Here is a 25,976-nt window from a genome sequence, read left to right on the forward strand (position 1 = left end):
AGACCTGCATCTGGCGAGTCGAACTTGTCCTCGGACACTCCCGGCACTAAAAGCCATACGACGTTTCATTTCATCATAGCTGGATACTGCTATAATGGCAAGTTAACCATGCCGCCGTGTCGCTAATAGGTGAATTCTACATACTATCAGTAAGAGGTTTTAGGACCCATTTACAACACAGATATCCCAGCACTGTATGGGAGGACGAAAAATCAGATATGGGTACATCAAGATAAAGCATCCAGACACGCCTCTCGTTTGACTCATCTGTTCCTAGAAAGAATGGGGAATGAAACTGAAATCCGTGCAAATCCTTTCACAGACATTCCGGTGAAGGTACCCATTGGATCACCTATGGACTTCTATGCATGTTGACTCCTACAAAGGGCCTTAGGAAATAGACGCCCATGCACTATCAATGGCCTCTGTAAAGCCTCTCAGGAAAAGTGGGATTAAATAGATACGCTAACTCTGCGGAAAAGTCTGCTGCAATGGAAATTACGTTGTCGGGCTGACTTTCCATTTGACCACGATCGTTGGTGGAGACGTGGCTTTTCATAACATATTTACGCTTCAAGCATCGTCCCCAGAGATCCCGAACGACCTTCTGTAGTACCTCTCATAATTTCCAGATGAAATGTCATTATTCAGCACTGTACATATCTCAGTAGCTTTCATACCGCCACAGTCAAAACTGAGACTTCTGCGGAAGACACAAATTACACCAGCCATCTATCTATATATATAAAAATGAGTGTATGTTTGTATGTTTGTATGTAAATGACGCATCTCCTCCTAAACCACTGTAGCAATTTCAATCAAATTTTGAACACTTTTGATTTGCTATCTGGAGACGAGCACTGCGGGGGTAAGCCACGTCTAGCCCCCTTAGGGGTGGGGTTAGGGGGTCAGGTAAAAAATTAATCGAAAATAGTGCCGAATCCATAGTTTTTGGGGTCGTTGAGGTGAATAGTGATACTCCCGATTTCTTAAAAGTCAAATTTCTGCTCCCATTTGGGTGGAGGGCGAGGGGGTACTTATATATAAAATTAAACGAAAATAGTGTCGAGTATATAGTTTTCGGTGTCGTCGAGGTGAATTGTACACTCCGGATTTTTAGTATCAGGAGACAAACCACGTGGGGGTAAGACAGCCAAGGAAACCTTAGAGGCGGGGGGCAAGGGGTTCAGATATACAAATTAACGAAAATAGTGTCGAATCCATACTTTTCGTGGTCGCTGGGATGAATAGTGACACTATGGACTTTTTTAAAGTCCAAGTTCAGTCCCCTTTCGGGTGGGGGCGAGGGGGGAGTAATAAATAAAATTAAACGAAAATGGTATCGAATACACAGTTTTCGGTGTCGCCGAGGTGAATTGTACACTCCGGATTTTTAGTATCAGGAGACAAATCACGTGGGGGTAAGACAGCCCAGTAAACCTTAGGGGCGGGCTGCGAGGGGGTGAGATATTAAAATCATCGAAAGTAGTGTCGAATACATACTTTTCGGGCTCGCAGAAACGAATAGTGACACTGCAGAATTTTTAAATGTCTAAGTTCAGCCCCTTCCGGGGTGGGGTGGGGGGGGGGCGATGGGGGAGTAATATACAAAGATAGAAAATATTGTCGAATCCACAGTTTTCGGGGTCGCTGAGATGAATAGTGACACTCCGGATTTTTAGTATCAGGAGACAAACCACATGGGGGTAATACACCTCAAGAAACCTTAGGGGCAGTGGGGGCATAGGGTCTCAGATACAAAAATCATAAAAAGTATTGTTGAATCCATACTTTTCGTGGTCGGTGAGATGAATAATCACACTCCGGAATTTTTTTTAAGTCCAAGTTCAGCCCCCTTCCTGGTAGGGGGCGATGGGAGAGTGATATATAAAAATAATCGAAAATAGTGTCGAATCCATAGTTATCGGGGTCGCTGAGATGAATAGTGAGACTCCGGTTATTTTATAAGTCCAAGTTCATCCCCCTTTGGGATCGGGGACGAGAGGGAGTGATATATAAAATTAATCGAAAATAGTGTCGAATATATAGTTTTCGGGGTCGCCGAAGTAAATTGTACACTTCGAAATTTTAATATCAGGAAACAAACCACGTGGGGGTAGGACACCCCAGGAACACTTAGTGGCGAGGGGGCTGAGATATAAAAATCATCGAAAGTAGTGTCGAATCGATACTTTTCGGAGTCGCTAAGATGAATAATGGCACTCCGGATTTTTTTAAAGTTCACCCCCCTTCGTGGTGGGTGGCAATTGGAGAGTGGTATATAAAAATAGACGAGAATAATATTGAATCCATAGTTGTCGGGGTCGCTGAGATGAATAGTGAGACTCCGGTTATTTTATAAGTCCAAGTTCATCCCCCTTTCTGGTGGGGGTGAGTAGGATTCACATTTAAAAGTAATCTAAAATAGTGTCGAAGCCATAGTTTTCGGGGTCGCTGAGATGAATAGTAACACTTCCTATTTTTTTTAAACTCAAAATTTAACCCCTTTTAGTGGGGAGGGGGGAGTGAAATATAATGATAATAATAATCGAATATACTAACTAAGGTCACGGCTGAATCAGTGAATTAATCATTAATAATCTGCTGTCGCCCAGGTGGCAGAGTCCACATCAGTTGCCTGCCTACTTTTCCTGAAACATTTTCAAAGAACTTGCATATTTATCGAACATTTCCCTTGATAATTTATTCCAAACCCCTTACTCCTCGTCCTATAAATGAATATTTCCCCAATTTGTCCTCTTGAATTCCAACTTTATCTACATATTATGATCTTTCCTGCATTCAAAGGCTACACTCAAGCTTAATCGCCTACTTATATCATTCCACACCAAGTCTGACAGCTCGAAACATACCCCATAGAAGAGCATCTCTTCTCCTTACTCACAAGTCTTCTCAGTCCCAACACCGCAACATTTTTGTCACACTACTCTTTCGTCAGAAATCACCCAGAACAAACTGCGCTGCTTCCTTTGAATATTTTTCCATTTCCCGTATCAAGTAGTTCTGGTGAGGGTCCCATACACTGGAACCGTATTCTAACTGCGTCTTAAAAGAGACTTCTACGCCGTCTCCTTTATATCCTGAACACGAACCCATAAATACTCTAATAACAATGTGAAGAGATCTGTAACCTTTCTGAACAACCTCCTAATATGTTTACCCCAATGAAGATCATTCCTTATATTGACACGTAGGTACTTACAGTGAGACACTGTCAGCCCATCAACACAATAATTAAACCTGAGCGGACTCTTTCCGGTTCTTTACTCTTATCATTTGTATATATGAAAACACAAAGGTCCAATAATAGTGCCCTCCTGGACCCCTCTATTAATCATTACAGGATCTCTAATTCTCTGAGTTCTATTTTATAGAATCCTAGACTTTTCTCATCCTTCCGTCGTCGAAATTCTTCGATGTGTTAGTACAACGTTAAACAAGTAGCCAAAACTAATAATAATAGTATGACGATGATTATGTAATGGAGAACATTCCCAGCCAAAAATGGGAAAGGTCTCATAAATAAATCGAAGTTGCAGTAGTTTCGAGCTTTTCGAATACAGACCGGATGACAGGCTGCGCGATTTGCCTTCTAGCCTTTCCCTCCTCCTCTCGCCGCTACACCACACTACCAGTGTGTTTGCCTCGCAAGGAAGGATAATGATCACTTACTGGCTTCCTCCTCCGTTGTGCAAATGTATTGGTAGGCGTAATTAGGTACCCTCCTTGGAAGTCTAGATTCGATTCCCGGTACTGCCAGAGAATTAAGATTGGCAGGAGAGAGGGTGCATGCTTAAGTGCTACAAGCACCTTATCTCCACTTCACAACCTCAAGCAATAAAGAAAACAAGTCTATTCCGATTCCGTTACCTGATATTAGCTTGCAGACCTTCAGTGCATGGGGTTTCCGTTTCGGTTCCCGGCTGAGACGAGGATTTCCCTTCGCTGATTATATCGTATAGTTCGGTGACTGGGTCTTTCTGCCGATTTCAACACTGGATTTCACCCTAGGTTGGACACCATTTTTACAATCGTAAACGTTGATGTTCGTCAACTCGAAAGACCTGAAGCAGGCTTCTCCGGAGGCTATATGTCAATATTATCACTTAATAGTGATAATATTAAATACCTCTAAATCCTATTAAAGCAATTAGCCAGACTGAAAGGCTTTACTGTAAAGTCCTGGTCTTCCGAGCAGAATTTGGTAGATTCAGTCCTGATAGTAGGTTATTTGGAGGTGCTCATCCCAGTGTCGGCAGGTTTACTGGCTGGCAACTGTGCATTCCACTTCCGAACATCAGAAAACTCAGCAGGCTACTAAGAATGAATGAATGAATGAATAAATAATAATAATAATAATAATAATAATAATAATAATAATAATAATAATAATAATAATAATTCTTTCTTTCCAATCCATTTACCCTCCAATGTTGGTTTTCCCTCGGACTTAGTGAGGGATCTCTACCGAATCAAGTGCAGTGTTTTGGAGTGTTTGGGTCATGGATACAAATGGCGAATAGGACCAGTCCCTCGCACAGACGGTCTTACCTGCTATGCTGAACAGGGGCCTTGTAGGGGGATGGGAAATTCGGAAGGGACAGACAAGGAAGAGGGAAGGAAGCGGCCGCGGCCTTATGTTAGGTACCATCCCGGCATTTGCCTGGAGGAGAAGTGGGAAACCACGGAAAACCACTTCGAGGAGGCTGAGGTTGGAATCGAACCCCACATTAACCATTACATACGGACAAATAATAATAATATTAATAATAATAATAAGAAGAAGAAGATGATTAAGATGAAGAAGTACAAGAAGAATTTCGTGTGGCTATCGCTAGCCTGGTGCAGTCCTTGTAAGGCACACCCTCCGATGAGGGTGGGCGCCATCTGCTGTGTGTAGGAATGTGCAGAGGATGGTGTTTTTTGAAATGTGTGAGTTGCAGGGTTGTTGGGAACAGTACAAACAACCAGTCCCCAAGCCTGCGTAAATGACCATTTAAGCTTAAAATTTGCGGCCTGTAATCAAACTTGGGGCCCTCTGAACCGAAGGCGACCACCTGACTTTCCTGCCAAGGAGCTGAAGAATTAAAATGAATGAATGAATGAATGAATGAATGAATGAATGAATGTGGTAATTGGAAGGAAATAGCAGTGAGACTATATTTTATACTTCCCCGTTTTATACTGTCATTCATTGTATAATTATGTATCTGCCGTAGTTAGTGGTGATACTGTGAACTGGTGACCACGTGATAACTACTCTGTGTGTGACCTGGAATGTGACAAACGTAATTTGTGTGTTTCCCGTTTGGTCAGGGCAGGCCACGTCATAATCAATATAGATTTTTTCAAACTTGTTTGCGACTATCGTAAAATAATTATTAATTACACACATTTTCACTTACCACTTTCTGACTCAATATCAATGGGAAATCATTTTACACCGCTATGACCTACGTAGACCGGTTGGAACATAAATTCAATGGCCTGCATGTAGCAGCCAAGTTAGCGTCCGTTTTATAGGCAAACAGACAAACTCATGATTACACATAGCTTACTACTTGTGGATGGCTTCCGTCCTAAAGGTGTGGTTAAAATATACAGCTGTCGCTCGTGAGATTTGGCTTTATCTCATTTTCATAATAATAATAATAATAATAATAATAATAATAATAATAATAATAATAATAATAATAATAATAATAATAATAATATCCGCCTCTGTGATGTAGTGGTCCGTGGTTAGCTGCCATCCCCGAAGGCCCAGGTTTGATTCCAGGCTCGGCCACGAAATTTGTAAAGTGGTACGAGGGCTGGAACGGGGTACACTCAGCCCCGGGAGTTCAACTGGGTAGAGAGGATTCGATTCCCACCTACAAGCTGCATTTCGTGATTTCCTACTTCTCCTACAGGCGAATGCCGGGATGGTACCTAACTTAAGGCCACGGACTCTTCCTTCCCTCTTCTTTGCCTATCCGTTCAAATCCTCCCATTCTCGATAAGGGCCCTGTTCAGCCGAGCAGGTGAAGTCACCTAGGTGACGTACTGGTACTCCTCCCTAGTTACATCCCGGAGCAAATCTCTCACACTCCAGGACACTACCCTTGAAACGGTAGAAGTGGGATCCCTCGCTGAGTCCGGGAGATAAAAGAAACCTGGAGCGTAAACGGATTAAATAATAATAATAATAATAATAATAATAATAATAATAATAATAATAATAATAATAATAATAATAATAATAATAATAATAATAATAATAATAATAATAATAAGTGCAACATACAACATGAATACTGGTTCGGGTAAGTGGACACGCACTTTTTCAAGAGGTTGTTCCTGCGCTTTATTACTGGTAATGGTTATACGGAAGGCTATCCGACCTTCCCATCAGTGCGTACGTCGATTTTTCTATTGGCAGCGTTAAGTTGTGAGGAAAGTTGTGCTATCTGTTGTGTATATTTAGAAGCTGGGGAAGGTCAGAGAATCAACGGGTATATATTACAGCATAATATTCTCCCATGATCAGAGGAAGTGTATACTCTCTGGCTTGACAGGTAGATATCAAACATGACTGCGTGCAGTGGCATTACTAAGGATGAGAATATTAATGAAAGTGTCAGTCGCTTAGCAACCTGCTAAGAACAGAATGTATTGTGGGTTAGGATAAGCCTTCGTCTGCAATTATTGGAGTGATCATTTAGTGATTTGTTTTTATGGTTACTCAAAGTTGGCTGAACTTAGAAACCTATAAATATCTCATTATTATCCGGCAAGTAATTCCGAAGATAAAAGGAAGATGAAGTAAATCGGTGCAGTACAAAGGCCAAAGCTGTTTTTAGTAAATTCATTTAATATACAGATAATGACGATAATAATAATAATAATAATAATAATAATAATAATAATAATAATAATAATAATACCGTATGTATGTATGTGTATATTCAGTCCTCAGCCCGAAGGCTGGTTGGATCCTCAACAGCTCCGCCATTAACTGTCATAGATGGCACAGGCATCACTGAAGAGGCGTACCAGGGAAATTAGGAGTGAGGTAGTTTCCCGTTGCTTTTCTCCCTGAACCAGAAGTTGCTGTTGCATGTCAGTCTGCCAAGCTCACTGAAATTCATGCACCAACCAACCCTATCAGCAACATTTTCATAGTAGGGACTGGCTGCATAAGGAATGCTATTACTAGCATCGCTCATACCTCGGTCACTTTCATATTGTCAAAGCCAAAGATAAGACAGAGACAGATCAATGAAAGTAACAAAATAACTCTAGCCCACACCAGAAGATGTAGTGCACTGTAAACACTAGGTCTCGCCAGCAAAGGCATAATAATAATAATAATAATAATAATAATAATAATAATAATAATAATAATAATAATAATAATAATAATAATAATAATAATAATTGTACCGGGCGGTACACCTCCACGATGCAAATTCTAATATTGCGCCGGTTTAAACTCCTTTACAGGAGAACGCCTGAACTTTAACAAACTATATTTATCCAATGGTTTCTCGAAAGATGTCATCACAGTAAATTTGGTAATTTTGCAGTGTCTGAACGGTGTCTATTTCGACTTGTGTTTGTTTCCGCCGGATCAAGAAATTTGGACGTTCTCTAACAGATGTCTCTACAAAAACTATAATAACGTACTCTGGTGTAAAGGAATGAACTGTCCTGAAGAAATTTAACATTCATAAGTTTTGTTTTTGCTAAATTTTGTTCTGTGGTTTGAGAGTTGGCAATGTTAATCCTTTCTTTCGCCAGTTTTGAAATTAGCCAATCCCGAATTTCTTAAATTAATTTTCGGCCAATCGGGGCTTTCTTCCCCAACCTGCTCTGTAACTGTGTTCTGTAACCAATAAACTGCTGTGGGTGTGTCTTATCATTCATGAAAGGTCTCGAATGTTCCACGAGGGTATATAAACTGCTGATTTTCTTGTCTCGGTGCCACTTCAGTAACATCTCTCCTAGTGTGATTATGTAGCAGGGGGCGGGAAGCGCCTCTTTCTTCGGGCAGCAGTTCATCCATAAGGTAATGGCCATTTAATAACTTCATTTCTCGCTAGCTCAGCAGTTTAACCCTCGGGGAAGGTTCGATACTTTTCTCATGTAACCTATCTTTAAAATGTAATAGACACTTGGTAAAACTTCGTCTCTTTAACTATAAATTGGGATAGAGAGTGCTAAACCCTCTCGAGCTCCCACTCCTATTGTTTTGAGGTGACTTTGTTTTTACAACCGTTTCTTCCTTTCTTAATGTAATTAAGTCTTCTTATACAAGTCACCTCTTTAGTATGGGATTAGCCCTTGTGTATGCGGCCTAGTGCCAAGTAGGTTTTAAAAGTGTATTAGGAGTGCAAGTTACGCCTCCAGTCTAGTTGGTATTTTGGGCCATGTAATTAACCTGCTTCTTTACTGAATAGGCCCAGTAGGTTGGGTATTTATTACCCCTGTTCTTGGTATGCCTTGAGGGCAGTTTGAAGTATAGTTTATTGTGGCCTTTGATGGGCTTGAACCTTGAGAGCGCGTTTGCTCTTTCTTAAATTTGGTTTCTGTGTGGCTCGAGGAGGCTTAATATGGTAATCAGGAGCCAGTGTTCCTTGGCATGATTGGGGTTTTCTGCCCCTTTGTTTGAACTTGGTATATAGGTAAAGTTGGGCTTATAGCTCAAGGTTTGTGAGTGTCGGGCTCGAAGCCCAAATTTTGTAACGAACTAAAATTGTACCTTCTTAATTTGTTGATCTGCTACTTGGTACCTGTTATATTCTGTTATTTATTTACCTTGAAAAGAAAATATAATCTTTGTTAAAGTTTTAAATTAACTTTAATTTCGTAAGTTGAGACCAATTCCACCCAGCACCTTCTTTCACCTCTGCTGGTCCACCAAAATCCCGTAATAATAATAATAATAATAATAATAATAATAATAATAATAATAATAATAATAATAATAATAATAATAATAATAATAATAATAATAATAATAATAATACAGTTGCACGATTTTACCGAGTGAGTTGACTCTGAGTTTCGGGTGGTGTAGCTTTTAGGATCCAATCGAGAGATGGCTTGGTCGAACCCCACTGTCAGTAAATCGAAATGTGGTTTCCCGTTTGGTTTTCCATTATCACAGCAGGACAATTCTTGGGCCTTGCCTTGACTGAAGCTATTTTCACACCAGGCAAGTGATGGAGCTGTACCTTAACTAAGGCCACGACCGCTTCCTTCCAAATCTAGACCTTCCCTATCCCATCCTCGCCATCAGGGCCTATCAGTGTTGGTGCGACGTAAAGCCACTAGCAAAAAACAACAACAACAACAACAACAACAACAACAACAACAACATAAAATTGCTTTCTGTACTGGATAAGTGTCTTCCTCCCTGTCACTGCAAGACAAGATGTTACGATGCTGCCGTAGGTTTGGATCGACATAAATACGCAAAAATAATGTTAAAATATACGTTATATTTTATGAGCATGACGAAAAGCAATCATTAATCAACATTCGCAGATCGGCATCTTAAAGAACCTGCTGCTGCTGTCAACATCATCCGTAAACCCCAACATTGAAGAAATGGTGAAGAAAAAAGCATTTAAAAAATCACTAAGAACTAAGCTTGTTTTGCTTATTTTATTTTATTTGTAGTTATTTTCAATATATTATTTCTTGAATGTTGATTTATAAAGCATACATTTCACTAAATATGTAGGAGTAATTAATTAGTGCCAGGTTGAGCGGCTTACACAGTTAAGGGGCTGGCTTTCTGAGCCCAACTTGGCAGGTTCGATCCTGGCTCACTCCGGTGATATTTAATAATAATCATATTATTTTCTTTACGTCTCACTAACTTCTTTTACGGTTTTCTGAGACGCCGAGGTGCCGATATTTTGTCCGCAGGAGTTCTTTTACGTGTCAGTAAATCTACCGACACAACGCTGACGTATTTGAACACCTTCAAATACCACAGGGCTAAGTCAGGATCGAACCTGCAAAGTTGAGGTCAGAAGACCAGCGCCTCAACTGTTTGAGCCACTCAGCCCGGCCCGGTGGTTTTTGAAGGTGCTCAAATATGTCATCCCCGTGTCGGTAGAATTACTGGCACGTAAAAGAACTCCCACAGGGGAAAATTTGGGCACCAGGGCTGATCACCTACATGTTAGGCGCCTTTTACACAACAAACGTTATCATCATGAAATTCCGGCAAATTGGCGTCTCCGAAAACCATAAATGTAGTTAGTGGAACGTAATAGCTAATAACATTTGACATTATCATTAATTAGTAAAGATTTTTATTAAAATATAAAATTGTTTTTCTCTCCTTACAAACAATTCTATTTGAATCTTACAGAAATAATTAGAACCTACAATATCAGTGATTTCTAGCAATTTTGCTGGGGACCGAAGGGGTCGGGAGTGATAAGTAGCACATTTGAATCTTCGAATATGAAAAGTCGCACGCTGTGTATCGTAGACTGGCCACCCCTAACTACAACTGACTTTAATCAATAGAAAAGCTACCATAGAGAATGTCATTTTAAGAATAATTTTTCATGAAATGTTGTTTTCCATGCAGCAAAGTCATTAACTATAGACTCCCTCTCAAATATTACATATCGATTGCTTTATCCCCCGCAGTGCGTGTGTGTGTTAGCTGCTGTTAAACTTTGACATTTGGAAGCCATTGGTGGCGTAAATATTTACACTGTTATTTTGGAAAATCCTACTTTGACCTAAATATTGACGACATAATCAGAGCCTTCATTAATATGTGAACAACATATGTTTGAAAACATATTCAAACAAATATCCAGGCTTGATGTTCATTTGACTGAACAGCGACTGCGGGGAGTAATGGAACCATTTCATGGAAGACAGCGGCCCCAGGAGTTCATTTTTTTTTTTTTGCTAGTTGCTTTACGTCGCACCGACACAGATAGGTCTTATGGCGACGATGGGACAGGGAAGGGCTAGGAGTGGGAAGGAAGCGGCCGTGGCCTTAATTAAGGTACAGCCCCAGCATTTGCCTGGTGTGAAAATGGGAAACCACGGAAAACCATTTTCAGAGCTGCCGACAGTGGGGATCGAACCTACTATCTCCCGAATACTGGATACTGGCCGCACTTAGCGACTACAGCTATCGAGCTCGGTGGGAGTTCATTAACTGCACTGAGACTTCCATCATTTGCTTCAACAAAGTTTCCGATCTAATCAGTGTAATTTCTGTGACTGTGAACGAGAAGTTAGGTGAGGAAAATATATTATGTTGTATCAAAGTGGTCCTGATCCGTCTGTGGATCGAGATAGGGTAGCGTAGGTTCAAACCTACCAGAGGTAATCAGAGTAGAAAAGAGTCCATTCCATATTCCATGCCGTGCGATGCTGCAATACCTGGTGACATAATTCGTTTTTAACCATCAGAATTAAAAGTCATTCATAGATCGCCCAAGTCAGTTCTAGTTTCTCTGACATCTGATGTGAAAATGGGAAACCACAGAAAACCATCTTCAGGGCTGCCAACAGTGGGATTCGAACCCACTATCTCCCAGATGCAAGCTCACAGCCGCGCGCTAATTTTATGTTTTTGGTGCAAAGTGATTCTTGATGCATAATGACATGGTACCTATTTGAAAAGTTTTAACTTCATATAACTTTCCGGTAGAGGAACTATAATAGTGAAGGCAGATTCAAAATACAGTATGTTTCCATAAGTAGTTTTTAACATTATTACATTGATGCATGTGGCATTAAAAAACGTTTTTGCGAGTGCGAGTCAACTGAAAAAAAACTTGTATGTGATAGACAGGCAGTAAAATGTGAGATAGTGTATCACAGTGCTATTCAATATTAAAACAAACGATTCTATATACCGTACGTAGAGGTCGTGAAAGGCCCTGATGAAGTGGAAGGCATACACTTCAACTGCTCGTAATCTTCGCGGTAAGCAAGTAAAATAATTCATAAATAAATATCCTGAAACTGCCAGCGCCATGGAGCCTTTGACTCAAAAAGCGACCGCTACTTTATTGCAGGGCCCGCAGATTATGAGGTGACGCGCGGACAGCGCTTTGAATCCTCTCGGCCGTTATTCCTAGCTTTGTAGACCGGGCCTACCTATACCTCCGATAGCTCCTCAATTGATTTCACATAGGATGAGTGGGCCACGAAACAGCCGTCAGGTCCAGGTAAAAATCTCAACAATGCCCGAATCGAACCGAGGTCCTCCAGATAAGAGGCAGGCACATTAAGTATGTATTAATGAAGGTTCTGATTGTATCGTCAATATTTAGGTCAAAGTAGGATTTTCCAAAATAAGAGTGTACATATAAGGGGCGATCAAGAGGTTTCAGTTCGACAGCCCTACAGTTCTGAATCGGGATGCCAATCAAGCAAATTGGCCGTGAACAATGAAGCACACATCCCACCGACGCACCAGGTTGAAGATCCCCGTGTGGTAAAACACCATGTCCTGCTGGTGAAGAAGTCCATATCCGCTTGCTGCACATCCTCGTACGACAGGAAGTGTCGACACTTCAAGGCCTTTTGGAGGGGACCGAAGGAGTGATAATCGCATGGAGAGAGATCAGGAATAAAGGGCAGCTGCTCGAGCGTCTTCCACTAAAGTTGGCGTACCTTCTGTGTGAGGCTTGCCTCCCAGATCGACCGGCGTCTTGTGTCGAAACGCAATCCGCACGGAACTTGGTGCACCATTCCACAACGACAGACATGCTGCCCCATACACAGTCTTCATTCTCCGATGGATGTGCACTGTTGTTTGTCATTCGCCAGCCAAGAGCAGAATAACAGCGCGTTGGTCCTGTTTGGACGCATTTGGTAATAACGTCGCCATAGTTCACGTGGCCGCATTTAACACATGTACCTCGGTACGACACGACTGCACACTAACCCCTTTGCGTACATATCTGTGCTTATATATACTTGAATCAGAGTCGCGCTACGTTGTATGTCCGCTGTAGCAACGCCCTCAAACGGAAAGTTTTTCATCAAGCCTTATATTTACACCACCAATGACATTCAAATGTCAAAGTTTAACTGTGGGGCACACACAATCTTCTTCTTGTTTTTCTTAGTCGGTTTACCCTCCAGGATCTTTTTTTCCCTCGGACTCAGCGAGGGATTCCACCTCCACCGCGTCAAGGACAGTGTCCTGGTGCTTGAGACATTGGGTCAGGGGTTACTGCTGGGAGGAGGATCAGTACCTCGCCCAGGCGGCCTCACCTGCTATGCTGAACAGGGGCCTTGTAGGGGGATGGAGAGTTTGGAAGGGATAGACAAGGAAGAGAGAAGGAAGCGGCCGTGGCCTTAAGTTAGGTACCTGGAGGAGAAGTGGGAAACCACGAAAAGCCACTTCCAGAATGGCTGAGGTGGGAATCGAACCCACCTCTACTCAGTTGACCTCCCGAGACTGAGTGGACCCCGTTCCAGCCCTCGTACCACTTTTCAAATTTCGTGGCAGAGCCGGGAATCGAAATCGGGCCTCCGGGGCTGGCAGCTAATCACACTAACCACTACACCACAGAGGCGGACACACACACCCACACACTCACTGCGGAGAATAAGGCAATTATAGGTCGGTTATATTTATGTCTATTCACATTTGCGTCTATAAATTAATCAGACACTCATTTCCCCTGAAGGCTGAGTGAACTCAAAGGCCAAGTGATCTCCACAAAAAGAGGTTAAATTTTTAAATTTATCAACTTTCTAGGGGGAAATCGATCGCAATATCTTACATGTGCAACAAGCACGTCTCTACTGCCTCGGATAGATATTTCCCATATAATTCACCATATTCAGCACTTATGCGACCGACGCCTCGGGCTTGCTGACTGCCTTGGAAAGTGGATGCGCTGGCTTCCTAGCCCAAGTTGTGAATTCAATCCTGGCGCAATCAGTGGTATCTGAAGGTGCTCCAATACATCAGCCTTCTGTCGATACATTTATTGGCATGTAAAGGAATTCCTGTGGGACAAATTTACCAGCTGTAAATACGTCAGCCTAGTGCCGGTAGATTTACTGGCACGTAATGAAACCCCTGCGGTAGTAAATACCGGCACCTCGACATCTCCGGAACCGTATAAGTAGTTAGTAGGAAGTAAAAACAAATAATATTATTATAATTTTAATTCAGACTCCTCGGCATGTCAAAAACAATAAATATAGGTAGTGATACTTAATACCAATAGGCTAACACTGTAAAGCCACGCGAAGTGTCAATATCAATACCACTTTGTTCATATGGTGGTAGGTGAGAAATAGTTGCTTGGAAACCAGACGGATTCCAGCTACAGCCGCAAATCCAATTCAAGAAATTTTGAAATGTTCAAGTATTATCTAATTCGTGATAATTTGGAAACCGACGGTTTTCGCAGGCCTCCCTACACTAGCTTTACACTAAGGCACCTGCTACCCACCGGCGTCCTTGAATATCCGTAGCTAATTGAATGGGTATTATAATTTACATCATGATTGCTTCTGCTCACCCGCTACTCCCCGGAGACCTCGGGTTCCATTCGTGGCAGTCCTGGGGAGCTGGCTGGTACGGGAGGCAGTGGGCCCGATTGTGAAAGACAAGCAATACGACTGAGGAAACCATAACACTCGCCACGTGAAAGTTCAATAGCTCCATGCAACAGTCGCCCTGGCCAACGAATGGCCTTAATGAGTTGGTTGGATAGTTGGTTGGTTGCTACTACCACTATGATCGCTGTCTCCTGTGGGTGCGTACGATAGAATACATCAACGGTATCCCCTGCCTGTCATTAAAGGTGACTTAAAGGGGCTGTAGAATTGGGAGCGTCGGTTGGTTACCATTGTTGCCCTAGATGAGTCTGACATTGCTTCCACTTGTGTCAGCTTACTCACTTTAATCTTCTCCATTCGACCTTCCTTGGTCAACTCTTGTTATCTTCCGACTCCGATGGTGTTAATTTTGCGAGGCCTAGGAAGTCATTCGTTTTCACTCCCTTCATTAATCTTCCCCTTATTTTGCCGATACCTTCATTTTTAGAAGTGTCGGACCTCTTCCATTTCTCCTCTGATTAGTGGTGATAGAGGATAGTTGCCCATTTATACTTCTTATTAAAACAGTAATCACACCACCACCACTACGATAATGATATTAGCTATTACGCCAAAATACATATTTGCGTAGTTCTCTCTCCACGCATAGGCTAATGTATTTCATTTCTGTGTATTATTATAGCCTAAGTCCATTTATATAGATGAATTCTCCTTTAGGAATTTTAAACTGGTCACCAGTTCGTCAGTAAACTCTTGCAATACTTAAATGGGGAGACTTTGGAATATGAACGCCCTCGATTCTCAACGCGAGCAGGTGCACATAACTATCTTATCAGAATGCTCCAGGAGAATATGCTAGGAAATTTAGGTGTAGAGAAAAAGAATCAAAAAAGATGGTGACACTCATTTCAGTGATTTGTAAATTTCAGATATCCCTTTGTTCCCTTGGAAAAACTCTTTGTATTTAAATGTAATGATGGAACAAAAATACAGTAAGTGTTAATGTATTGCATAAAGAAAGAAGGCAGAGCTGTTCGTATGATACATATTCTATACCGAAATTTAAGCTGTAATAATCCGGTCTGAGTGGCTGAGACGTTTGAACGCTGTTTTATGGACAGAAATAAACATAAACATTTTCAAATATTTAGTGCGAATTTATATAATCTGATGATGTTCTTTTAACAACGAAACGTCATTCTTTTTTTAATAGTGTGTTTATATTCCTTGTTTAATAATGTGCGGTTTTTACAGGTATGTTATAGTCTAAAATTTTATATTGAGTTTGTGCGTTTGACAGACTGAAATCTTTTAGGTTACATACGGATTATGCAGTTCATCAGAACCATTTTCGTTGTGTCCACTTTCCTCTGCTAAAGGAATAAAGTGAAATGTACCTCACTGTACCGTACTGTAGAAATGTATGTTTGCATGACGTATATACTCACTCTTTACACATAAACATAGGAATATGAACGGAACAAAAATGGCTCTGATCGACTGCATATTCACATTTATGTTATTGGGAGCGGTGAGAAGAAAAATAATGGTTAGAAAGAGAATTATCAGACGTGGTATTAGAACTGGGCCATCGATCCACTGTTTCGGATCTTGTAACCAAGTCCGTTGTCTAAGAACGCAAAGTCATAACCGTGTATTCTCAGTGGGTTATACTGTATATTCCCTGACAACGTATGGCATCCCCAGGTAATCTGCTTGCTCCACTGATCTTTTGTCCGAGGGCATGCTAATAAATATTTTGTATCCTCCTAGGGCCCATCTGGTCCACTCTAACAGATAAATCGCGGTGCCTTTGTGCGTTCAGCACAGGAACATTATCTCGGTAATCCTCAGAGGGCACTTTATAAACGTCACACATATTATATGACAACCTCTGGGGAGTAAGATTATTTACCGTGAACGTTATAACAGGAATCAACTCACTAAACCTTAACTGGGCGGTGAAATGAAATCAGATGGGACACACTCGGTACAAAACTCTAAACCATTACTTAAATTAGAATCCTTTTCATTTGAAGTCATTAAAAAATCCTTCGAGAAAAATGGACAGTTATGATCATGTTTCATAGATATAGAGAAGGCATATGGCACAACAAGGGACTGCCAGGCCTAGGCGGTAAAGGCGTGCTAGGTTTGCCCGGAAGGACGTGGGTTCGAATCCCCGCCAGGAAGTCGTAAAATCTAAGAAACGAGATTTCCACTTCCGGAGGTGCATATGGCCCTGAGGTTCACTCTGCCTACACCAAAAATGAGTACCAGGTTAATTCCTGGGGGCAAAGGCAGCCGGGCGTAGAGCTAAGCACTCTACCCCATCAAGTGCCGAGGTTAGGGATAGTGGAAGCCTTTACCTTCCACCCCTCCAAGGGCCTTCATGGCCTGTACGGAGATGACTTTGCTTTGCTTTTACATGGCACAATATGAACGAAAATATTGTTGGTCATACTGAGAGATTACGGGTTCAGGGATAGGTTATTACATAATATCATAAACATTTATGTTGACAGTATGGACACAGTGAGAATTGGTAACAGAATGTTTATAAAACATAGTTTTTCAGTCTGTCAAAAACACGAAATATAACACTGTAACATACCTGTGAAATAATGTAAAAGATAGGACAATTATAATGGGATTCTTATGAAAATATAAGCTATGATTCTACACACTGAGAAGCTCTAAATTGTATTAACTAAGTAGAAACAAAAGGAATGGCGTTTTTCTTAAGAAATCGACGCTGAAGGAACAACGTTCCTTAAGACTGGTCACGCCTAATGTACATGGGGATTGCCCTTTTTCACTATACCATGCATAAACTCTATATGGTATGTAGTAAATAAGTAATGAAATAATGATAATAATCTTCCTTCCTTTCTTAATCCGTTTACCCTCCAGTGTTCGTTTTTCCCTCGGACTCAGTGAGGGATCCCACCTCTACCGCTTCAAGGGTAGTGTCCTGGAGCGTGAGGATTTCGGTCATGGGCCCAGTACCTCGTCCGGGCGGCCTCACCGGCTATGCTGAACTGGGCCTTCTGGCGGGGGAGGGGGGAATGGAGATGGGAAGGGATAGATAAGGAAGATGGAAGGAAGGGGCCGTGGCCTTAAGTTGGGTACCATCCCGGCATTTGCCTGGAGGAGAAGTGGGAAACCACGGAAAACCACTTCGAGGATGGCTGAAGAGGGAATCGAACCCCACCTCTACTCAGTTGACCTCCCGAGTCTGAGTGGACCCCGTTCCAGTCCTCGTTCCACTTTTCAAATTTCGTGTCAGAACCGGGAATCGAACCTGGGCCTCCAGGGTATGCAGCTAATCACGCTAACTACTACACCACAGAGACGCGCATAATAGACCCTAACCCTAATAATAATAATAATTAATAATAATAATAATAATAATAATAATAATAATAATAATAATAATAATAATAATAATAATAATAATAATAATAATAATGGGTATGCAGTCATCAGAACAGTTTTCATTGTATTCATTACCCTATGATTCTGTGTAAAAGAAAATGAACAGAACGAAAATTGTTCTGATAGGCTGCTTATCCATATGTGGCTGGGAGGCGTGACCAGTCTCAGGAAAAGTAATGGATAGAAAAAAATCATTGTCAGAAACGCGGTATTGTTTCTTCAGTGACGAAATGATAATAGGATGTGTTCTTGGCTCAAAGGAGTTACTAGTGTTACAAAAGGGTGTGATCATTCTCCTGCTTTCTTTAATAGTTCATATGGTCACTTACTGAAGGGTATAAAATGGCAGGGAAATATTAAGCTACTTGGAAATGTAGAAAACAGGTTGGCCTATGTCGTCGAATTATTATTTATTATTATTATTATTATTATTATTATTATTATTATTATTATTATTATTATTATTATTATTATTATTATTATTGGCATGATCGGGCGAGATGGCCGTGCGGTTAGGAGTGCGCAGCTGTGAGCTCGCATCCGGGAGATTGTGGGTTAGAACCCCACTGTCCGCAGCGGTGAAGATGGTTTTCCGTTGTTTACCCATTTTCATACCAGGCAAATGCTGGGGCTGTACCTTAATTAAGGCCACGGCCGCTTCCTTCCCATTCCTAGGCCTTTCCTGTCCCATCGTCGCCATAAAACCTATCTGTGTCGGTGCGACGTAAAGTAACTAGCAAAAAAAAAAAAAATTGGCAGATTTTGCGGAAAATCTCTAATCTAATACGTAATATCCTGGAAATAGAGGCAGCGAGCATGGCATGAATAAGTGTTTCCACGACTTAAGTGAGGTCATCGAGGAAGAAACCCAGGAGGAAATACAAAACTGGGACAAGTATCTTAATTCAAGTATTTACTGTATTTGGTTTGTGCTCTCGCAAATTGATTAACATTATGAAAAAAAAGAATCACTTAAAGAACAGAATAAATATTCAAAGTCAAGAGAAAAACACGAAGTAGAAATCGAGATATGTGCAGTAGAGAAAAAGAGAAAGAGAAGTAAAAAAAATACAGATTTGATGCAAAGTAAATGCATAAATGAACATCTGAAGAAAGAGAACTAAACTAGGATCAGTTGTTGCAGCCAGTCAATAGCCGTTGTTGAAGCTGTCAGAATGTCGTCGACAGTTCCGCAGAAGTCTCTATTTGGACATCTGAAGGTGATGTGTCGCACTGTCACCATAGTAACAGCTTGGAGAAGGTAGAAGGCCCCAAGAATGCATCGCAGAGCCACTTCTTCAATTGCCAGTGCGCACTCTGTATAGTGGGACCCATACGAACGCATTTAGGATGCATGTTTTTAAGGACTGTTGTAAACTAAGTGAAACTGAATGAGGGCTAACGTAGTGAGTCACAGTTGCGATCAACAGCATTCCGTAGGAAGGAAGTGAGCTCAGGAACGAAGATATCAGAACGACTTTGCTCTATGAGGGTGAAAGTTGTATAGTCTCACGATGTCTTAGAGGTAAGTTAGGACTAAGACATATGAAGTTAGCAAGAATGATTTCTGGTACAAACAGGTGGGACCAATGACGGAAGGTTAATCAGAATTAGGAGATAAAGGATTAGAAATCAATTCTATGTGTAAGATTGTGCGCATAAAGCGACTTCGGTAGTGGGATCATGTTAAGGACAGGTTATTTAGGAAAGTAATTGACTCAGCCATGGAGGGTAAGAAAAGCACAGCGGGACCAAGATGATAATGGTTAGACTCAGTTTCTAATGATCTAAAAATACGAGGTGAAGTACTAAATGAGGCCACAGAGTCTGTTGCAAATAAACCCTCATGGAGCTATGTAGTTCACAGAGGCTTAAAAATTGAATTCAGAAAGGCATAACATTCCATAACGATGTAACTGTGTATGTAAATATGTTATGCAAATTGTGTTGAATATATTTGCCTCGCAACTATCGTATATTTTTTTCGTACTGCGAGTGATGTGTATTCCATGGAAATAAAGGAGAGGGCCACACTGGCGGCGTATATTATGTGATAAATGCGGCACCAGAGGCACAGAGGTAGCATTCCTGTGTTCTAGTTTCTTGGATATATCGGACCTCCTGGACTATTAAGGAGAGCATAGAGCGTGTTCGCAGTAGTCCAGGGAGATCTTTATGTTACCATATAAACACTGGAAATTGATGTCATATCCTTACGACCAATACTTATGTCCAAGAGAACATTTCAAGCTGAATGATAAAAAATAGGCGCAGATACTTTCAAAAATATGCCACCCAGTCCCAGACTTATGAAGATACAAGCTATGAACGTGTTTCACCGTAAGACAAATAACTAAGATAAACCCATCCCACATCGAGGTCGGAAAAGCTGTCTCTCGGCCTATCAAGTCATCAGTCTGAATTCTGGCTGGATAGCAAAGATTATGTAATTACACCATAAATACTGATGTGACTCTGTAAGATAACTGCACCGCAAATTTGTTAGGTTTTTCTGAAAAAATTCAAATCATATTATGCTTCATTTGTGGAACTACAAGAAAAAAATTTCTTCACCGGGCGAGTTGGCCGTGCGGTTAGGGCCGCGCAGCAGTGAGCTTGCATCCGGGAGGTAGTGGGTTCAAAACCCACTATCAGCAGTCTTGAAGACGGTTTTCCGTGGTTTCCAATTTCACACCAGGCAAATGTTGAGGCTGAACCTTAATTCAGGCCACGGCCGCTTCCTTCCCACTCCTAGCCCTTTCTTATCCCGTCGTCGCTATAAGACCTATCTGTGTCGGTGCGACGTAAAGCAGCTTGTAGAAAACAGGCTTCTGACATTTCTACAGCGGTTTGACAGTACTTCGGTAAACAAATTGAAAATGTGAACCTAAACAAAATCTATAAAATGGAAGTTTACATTTTTTCTTCAAATTTAACCTTTCGTTAACAGATTTTGTTTTTACAAGTTGCTTTACGTCGCGCCGACACAGAGAGGACTTATGGTGACGATGGCACGAAAAAGGGCTAGGATTGGGAAGGAAGCCATAATTGAGGTACAACATCAGGTGTGAAATGGGAAGCTACGGAAAACCATCCTCAGGGCTGCCGACAGTCTGTGGTCTCGAGCTAACGTTCTCCAGAATACTGGGTACTGGCCACAATTAAGCGACTGTAGCTATTGAGCTCGGTAGCAGAATTCTAGATTTCAACTAAAAATATAAATTGTATATGATTAAGTACCTCTGTGTTGTAGTGGTTCGTGTGATTAGCTGTCACCCTCAGAGGCCCGGGTTCGATTCCCGGCTCTGTCACGAAATTTCATAAGTGATACGAGGGCTGGGACGGGGGTACATTCAGTTTCGGCAGGTGGAGTAGAGGGGGGTTCGATTCCCATCTCAGTCATCCTCGAAGTGGTTTTCAGTGGTTTCCCACTTCTCCTCCAGTGATGCCGCGATGGAACCTAACTTAAGGCCACAGCTGCTTCCTTACCACTTCCTTGTCTATCCATTCCGACGTTCCCATTCCCCCGCCCTCCACAAGGCCACTGTTCTGCATAACAGATAAGCAACTGAAGAGGTACCGGTCCTTCTCCCCGGTTTTATCCCCGACCAAATTTCTCATATTCCAGGACACTGCACTTGAGGGGGTAGAGATGGGATCCCTCACTGAGTCCGAGGAAAAAGCCAAACCAGGAGGGTAAACGGATTAAGAAAAAGAAGGAAAGAATGTGATAAATCGTAATTATAATTTAATGATATCTCTAAAACGACTGTAAATGTCTTCAGTCGCTAACTCCCATGCATTAAGAGAAATGGAACGTCGAACATGACTAATTTAACATTGTCGGGATAGAGCTATTACAGTCCTCATTTGAGGGTGTTTTGGTGCGATAACTTGAGAAAACTAAACAAGGGTTTGACAAATAAGGCAGATTCTCAAGTTAGAAGCCGGCCCCGTGTTGTAGCGGTAGCGTGCCTGCCACTCACCCGGAGGCCCTAGTTTCAATATCCGGCGAGATCAGGGAATTTTACCTGTATCTGACGGCTGGTTCGAGGTCCACTCAGCCTACGTGATTACAATTGAAGTGCTTTCTGACGGTGAGGTGGTGGCTCCGAAGGCCATGTTGCGCCATGGGGTTTTATTGTTCAGAAAATCGCTATAAAACGATCAATGCTGGAAGAAAAACTTAGCATTGCTTGTGATACTTTTCCGTAAACCGGATTTACACGCAAATAAAAGGAACTACAAAGTGCTTTTTGTTCATTTTTGACCGGGTCAGAGATTTTAATTTTGGTTAACTCCTCTAGCTCGGGGAATGGGTGTTTGTGTTCGTCTTAATACACAAATTTACATTCAAGACGTCACATCACAAGACTAACCAGAAACACACAGTGAAGAACATAGCCTATCCCTCCACATTGAGTTGACATCAGGAAAGGTCCGGCGTAAAACTGGACTATGTGTCGACTCTGGGTAAGTAGGATAAGTCCAGAAAAAAGAGAAAAGGAAGACGAATGACCATTATCGTGTACGGCTTCGTGGCTAACCTTGGGTTCTGCATTAGATTAGATTCCATCCGAGCGAGGTGGTCGTGCAGTCTGGGGCGAGCAGCTGTGAGCTTGCATTCGGGAGTTAGTGGTTCCAACCCCAATGTCAGAAAACCTGAAGATGGTTTTCCATAGTTTCCCATTTTCACACCACGAAAATTCTGGGGCTGTACAGTAATGAAGGCCACGGCCGTACCAGTCCTAGCCCTTTTCTACCCCATCATAACCATAAGACCTATCTCTGTCGGTGCGATGTAAAAAAGGCAAAGTCATCTCCACTCAGGCATGAGGGGTGGAAGGTAAAGGCTTCCACTAACCGTAACCTCAGCACTTGTTGGGATAGAGTGCGATGCGACGTAAAGCCAACTGAAAAAAGTCATGACCTTCATTTTTTATTTCTTCGGTCTCAGGGACTAGATGATAGTGTCGTCTTCATTATTATATATCATTCCAAGTAGAGCCTCATCCTGAGAGATGCGCAGTTCGTCTATGGGCGTCATCTCGAGGTACCTGCACCACTCATCACCTGAGACCACATGCCGTTATGCATATCATCATAACCATCAACAGTACCACTTATCCAGATTGAGTTTGGCTGAGAAATATATGGTTCATTTCTATTTTACTCTTCTCACTTCATCCACCACACTGACATCTCTGTAGCACTTGAAGGGATGTCAGAAGTAACATTCTTATAATATAATTAATTATATAACGATAGAGAAACAAGATATCTGGGGTATGTGGGCGCAACAAAGGAGAGAGGGAGATGTGGAAGTTTTCGCCGCTGTTGACACGCTCGTAGACCGCAGCACGATACTCTCGGCCATCAATTATGCAGCCCAATGCGGTAAGAGCCAGCTAGAGACAGACGAACATCTTCATGGCTCTCTGGTTTCGTCTTGAGTATCCACAAAGTTTATGTATTAATAATGATGTCTTTCTCTCCATACCCCCTGCAGTGATATTGTTTGCGTTGCAAATATTGTACCACCCAAGATCATGAAACTGAAGGGAAATGTGCCAAGCATGACTCAGAATTTAGTACGCAATAGAACAGTCTCTTCAATATAATTTTAACTGAAAGAAATTATTTATTTTGTAGTATGTTACTTTATTTCAATATTTAGTAACTCTGGTAATTATAGGGAAAGGCAAATAGTTTTATTAAAGAGTCGCTTACTTATTTGTTTACTCAAAGCGTACTCAGCAAAAATCATTGAAAAGAGACAATACAACTTATATAAGAGCACTGTCAACAGATAAAATGTATTAAAGATACATACCATGAAAAATTAAAATTCATATTGTTACTAAAACTCAGACGTTTCTACAGTCTCCATACACGAGGTCTTGTAACAAGTGTGTCATGACTCGTAGAGACGCTCAGCTGACTACAGCTGATGCCGTAGCTCTAATAAAGTACACCTTGTTTGCGCTGGACGAGGTTAACGGCTTTGTCTGCTGCAGTAACGATCACAATAAGCCTCTATCTCCTGCTTTAGAGGACAAGCAAGTCTTTTAATCAAGGTATGCTACGGCTCAATGTAAATCATCAAGACACCTTAATGAATTCTATGGGCTTTTAAAACTTGTCAATAAAACTAACAACAGGCCTGAAAGGAATTATTTCATTCATTTCATGAGAAGATAAAAACATATTCATTGGAATTGAATTTGGCTACAATGTGCACCATTTTGTACAGAGGATCAGAGGACAACATCAAATCCATTTCCCGAAACACACAGGGAAAATGTTGTGGGATGTTTCTCCCTATTATATACAGGTTATTTAATGGGCATAGTCAGAATCCAGGGTCATTAGCATAATATATAGCCTATAATGTGTTATGCCCTGTCTGAAGCCACCCTCTAAGTTTCATCGTAATTTCCTGCTTTTTGACACTGTCCACTGGTACCTTCTCTGTCCTGTTCTTCTTCCTCTTCCGTTTGCCGATCCCTCCACGGACACGAGGCCGGCTTAATTGAGCACCTTCAAATACCACTGAACTGAACCGGGATCGAACCTGCCTATTCGGATTCAGAAGGCTAGCGTTTCTACCATGAGAGCCACTGAGGTCGGCATTTATTATTATTATTATTATTAGCGGTATTATGTAAAAGTATCACACCGGGCGGGTTGGTCGTGCGGTTAGAGGCGCGTGTCTGTGAGCTTGCATCCGGGAGATAGTAGGTTCGAATCCCACTGTCGGCAGCAATGGTTTTTCGTGATTTCCCATTTTCACACCAGGAAAATGCTGGGGCTGTACCTTAATTAAGGCCACGGCCGCTTCTTTTCACCTCCTAGGCCTTTCCTATCCCATCGTCGCCATAAGACCTATCTGTGTCGGTGCGACGTAAAGCCGCTAGCAAAAGAAAAGTATCACAGACAAACAACGCCCCGCTAGAGTTTCTATCAGCAAACATCCTCTTCATAGCCAGTGCCCAAGCCATTTCCTCTTCCTTGTATGGATGGTTTGCAATAACTTCCTCTTTTCCCCAACTCGCTCCAATATCTGGTCATTCCACACCCTTCCAATCCAGGATATCCTTCCCATCCTTCTCCATAACCACATTTCAAATGCTTCTAGTCTCTTTTCATCTACCTTCCTTAGCGTCCAGCTCTCTGCTCCACATTTGCATAAAAAATCTACAAAATTAGTTTGGGAAAATGAAAGGATGATAAATATGTCTTTCAATGAAGTGTGTGGCGCAGTGTTACCTAGCAACCGTGCAGGATGTGATGTGAAGTGCTGGTGAATGACCATGACATGCAGGTCCACGGCCTGTGCAGCTCTCTTTATTTAGATCCATGCTTTGTTCAGCACTCAAGGTACTGTTGCTAGGTAACAATACGTCACACATTTTGTTACGTGATACTATTTCGTTAGAGAAATTTCTGATGGCCCGCAGCTCAAAGACGTATTTATGTCAAAATAAAATAAATTGAGTTTGTCGAGGCCATGGCCACACCTTTATCGTAAACCGAGTATATGAGAGTTTAGAGGGTTGGCCATGCCGATAAGTGATTTGATAGAAATAATTTGATATCTCGGACCGTTGTCGTGTTATCAGCTGCTGAAGTTAGCCAGTCAGATCGCTTCGTGGGTGAACTTAAATAGGCTTTGAGTGGCAGTGTTGCTAAATCTGCACGTGAGTTAAGAACTGCTTGAGAGCTATGCCAAGAAATCACAGTAGCGTACTGGCTTTGGCGTGATTCTGTCAGCTCGGAGGTCTGTATTCGAACCCCTCACCTAGCGAATTGTTATTCTTCGACTGATGCACTCATGCAGGTCTTAAGCCAAATACAGATTTAGTAACACCGCCTCGCAAAGCCCATTTTGAATTCGCCAGCGATGTGATCTGATTGGCTAACTTCATCAGCTGATAAAATGAAAACGCTGCAAG

This window comes from Anabrus simplex, chromosome 5 (assembly GCF_040414725.1).
Source record: "Anabrus simplex isolate iqAnaSimp1 chromosome 5, ASM4041472v1, whole genome shotgun sequence".
Taxonomy (NCBI): Eukaryota; Metazoa; Arthropoda; class Insecta; order Orthoptera; family Tettigoniidae; genus Anabrus; species Anabrus simplex.